The sequence below is a fragment of the Arachis hypogaea genome, chromosome 4 (genome assembly GCF_003086295.3).
Source record: "Arachis hypogaea cultivar Tifrunner chromosome 4, arahy.Tifrunner.gnm2.J5K5, whole genome shotgun sequence".
Classification (NCBI taxonomy): Eukaryota; Viridiplantae; Streptophyta; class Magnoliopsida; order Fabales; family Fabaceae; genus Arachis; species Arachis hypogaea.
In genome coordinates this window covers 7,920,796-7,923,660 of record NC_092039.1, presented here as the reverse complement: position 1 = coordinate 7,923,660, position 2,865 = coordinate 7,920,796, and the positions used below count along the sequence as shown (strand labels likewise).

Here is a 2,865-nt window from a genome sequence, read left to right as displayed (position 1 = left end):
AATATATTGAATATGAAAATTAAAAATAATTATTATTATACTATTAAAATAATATACTATTAAAATATGTTATCAAAACACAGAATAATTAAATTCAATAAATACTATAGTAAACAATTTAGAATTAACAGACACACGTTAATATTGGATTTACTTAAACTTTTAAATTACAAAAAAAAATTACCACAACAAAACATAATTTACCCTATCACCTAGAGTAGCTTCACCACTAATAATATTCATCTAGTATATGTTTGCAGAATTGAAGTTGAATACACATAATTATAACTGAATATTAAATATTTACCATTTAATTTCATTTCAGCATAGATAATATTTTGTGAAAAATACTATAACTTACCTTTTCTCACCTTAGCAAGTGTTTTTTCCACAGGCATGGCATCAACACCCACATTATATTAAAAAAAAAAGAGAGAGGGAGGAGATATATATACAAACAAAAGAATTTTAGATTTATTTTTTTTATATATTTTCATTTTTCCTTGATTTACTTCTCTAAAACTGTCTATTAACCCCACAAAAAAAAAAAAAAAACTATTGATGTCTAGTTTTAAACTATCTAATCCTAATTTGAATGTAATAAAAACAAGATTAAGAAAATCTAAGAGAGATTAACATGAACACTAGCATCCATGCCAGAGTCACAAACAGGGCAATTCCGAACACTGGACCCACACATTGTGCAAAGACACAAATGCCTACATGGCAGTAACAGCACTATTGATTCTCGAACCCCACAACTCTTACACATCCTACTAACCCCTTCTCCTCCTCCTCCTCCTCCGCCGCCGCCAACCGCCGCCGTCGCCGCCGTCTCCTCCTCCGTCGAACCACACTTTTTTTCGTTATTGTTAAGAATATCATCATTGCTCCCACAGCATGACTCTGCGTCGTCGTCGGCGCCGACGTGACGGTGGTCGTCGGCGCCGGCGCCGGCACCGGTTCCGACATGTGCGAGGATCTGTTCGAGATTTGTTCGGAGATAATTGGCTGTTGTCTCGTTTGTGTGAGCGAGTTCCTTCCATACTTGGTTCTCTACGCAGAGGCTCTTAACTCTCTTGAAGCGCCATGTTCAGTTTCTCCATTCTCTGAATCTCTTCGTCTTTTTCTTTCAGCTTCTTCGCCATTGTTTCTTGTAACAGGCTTAGGATAAGCCGAGATTGCCGAATCTTCTGTTCTTCCATTTCCATTCTCACCTTCTCTGTCTGCACAACCAAAAAAAAACATTAATTAATGACGACCCAGAAGAGAGAAAATTAAACCCGTGATTTTTTTGAAGAAAAGTTTGAAAATTTATGACCCCCTAAAGAGTTAGAGACGTCAACAGTTTCCTTTTCCAAAAGGGTGTTCATGGGAAGTTTCAAAAAAGAGAATTTAATTACATACATGATGGGCGAGTACACGGTCGATTTCGGATTGAGTTTGGTTCTGAAATTGGAAGAGAACATCTTGGTTGATGAAGGGTGGTGGTTGTTGTTGTTGTTGTTTCTTGTGTTGTTGTTCTGTGAATAATTCGGATATGAATAAGTCTCTGGAACGCTTCCTTTGGAGAGAAACCATGTTGTTATTGTTTTGATGGAAAGTGAGGCCACTATCTGTTTTGTTATTTGGATCGCAGACATTGTTGTTGGATTGGTAGAAGAATTGCATCACAGATTGTTGTTGATTGTTGCTTGGAACCAAAGCTGAATTCATCTGAGGAGCATTATTGTACATAGCTGAATTATTATTCAAGACCTGGTTCTGCTGCTGTTGTTGAATACTAGGTCTGATTATTTCCCTGTAAGAATATAAAAAAGAAAAAATACCATACTAAATATCAGCACAATTTGTAACAGAGTCTAAAATAAGTGAAAAAAAAATCAATAATAAAAAAAATGAATATACCTGTTAACAAGTAACTGAGAAGGCAAGAGATTATTCATGTAAGTGGCATCAACAGCCATAGTTTTGGTGATTGATGTTGTTGTGGTGGTGGTTTGAAGGAGAAGAATAAGAAGGGGATGAAGCAAAGAGCATGCAATAGATGTGGCCTTAGAAATGTATGAATGAATGAATGAATGAGAGATAGAGAGAGTGGGTGAGATGATTTCAAGGTTTTATCTTTGGCTCTTTTTTGGCTTTTTGTGTTTATGTGTGGGCGTTATAAAGAGAGGCACAAAGTCAAACGCAACTCTTCTAGACAGGAAAGTTTTCAGCATAATTTTATGGAGGATTATAGAATATCAAAAATATGGACTTTTTTTATTTTAATCAAATCTATATTTATATTAATTCAATTCTTTTGTCAAGGCATTCAATTTTTATTGAAAAAATTTAATTCAATTACCCAAATTTGAGAAAAGTAAACATGGGTTTTGTCAGATTTTGGTTTTCATATGAGATGGGATTCTCAATGACGTTTCTTCCAATTTTGCTCGTTTGGGAGTCTCGGCCATTTATTCTTTTTCTTTTTACTTTATACTTTTTTTATTGTGTTCTTTTTTATAATGGAGCAGATCAATGAATGTGCATCATATAGACACCAAAATAAGAATGCTATTGCATAATATATAATTCTTCCGGGTATTCCTAACTAAGAAAAAGGGTAAGAAAAATTACCATTTATTTATTTCCCATTTTTGTTTTGACAGCTTCCTCACACTAATCTCGTGTTTTTATTGCCTTTTTGCATTAGGAGCAAATCTGGATGCACAATCTTATCGTCATGAAGAGAGAGTAATTTTATTCCACGTTAATTTATCATCACAAAATACTTAACAAGGAAAAAATAATATAATGAAAAGTAAATGAAATAATATCGTATCATTTAATTGGAAACTTTAGTATTAAAATAAAAATATT

At 33.8% G+C, this 2,865-nt stretch overlaps 1 pseudogene; it reads right to left on the bottom strand.

The window, feature by feature from the left end:
* Positions 1 to 452: 452 nt before the first annotated feature.
* On the bottom strand, positions 453 to 2,120 carry LOC112796119 (E3 ubiquitin-protein ligase BOI-like; annotated as a pseudogene).
* Positions 2,121 to 2,865: the final 745 nt, after the last annotated feature.